This window comes from Anneissia japonica, unplaced genomic scaffold, assembly GCF_011630105.1.
Source record: "Anneissia japonica isolate Jap-2015-1 unplaced genomic scaffold, ASM1163010v1 scaffold287579_len849171_cov184, whole genome shotgun sequence".
Taxonomy (NCBI): domain Eukaryota; kingdom Metazoa; phylum Echinodermata; class Crinoidea; order Comatulida; family Comatulidae; genus Anneissia; species Anneissia japonica.
The window spans coordinates 1,963-2,563 of NW_022755335.1; positions in this window are offsets into that span (position 1 = coordinate 1,963).

Here is a 601-nt window from a genome sequence, read left to right on the forward strand (position 1 = left end):
GCATAACTAAGATTGTTGATGTTAAAATCAGAGATAATGCAGCCATAATTAGATTGGTTGAGGTTATTATTGAGCTCATCAATGTAAAAGCTATAGAGCAATGGAGACATGACCCCACCTTGCCTAACTCCATTGGTAACAGTAAAAGATCTTGAGTAAGTACTTCCCCAACGAACAAGAAAACACTGATTATTATACCAAACCATGAGGATCTTAACAATAGTAAGATGCATACCCTTGTTAATAAGCTTATAAATATACATGTATCGTATAATATGCATAGGCCTACATGTGTAATATACGGAAGCCCAGAGCATAATTAAATAGAACAAACATATTATAGGCTTATACAAACTGCAGAATGAAAATACGTAAAAACATAACGATGTTTAGTCGTATTAGATTACCGTACTTTTTAATATATACAAACTCTACCTAATAGATCTGATAAGTATTATTTTCTGATTTCTGATTCTGATCAGATGATTGATGGCTGGTGCTATCACCAGTATGGAAGTGTATCAGCACTGTAATAATAATTACAGTATATATATATATATATATATATATATATATATATATATATATCTGTCTCTTATAC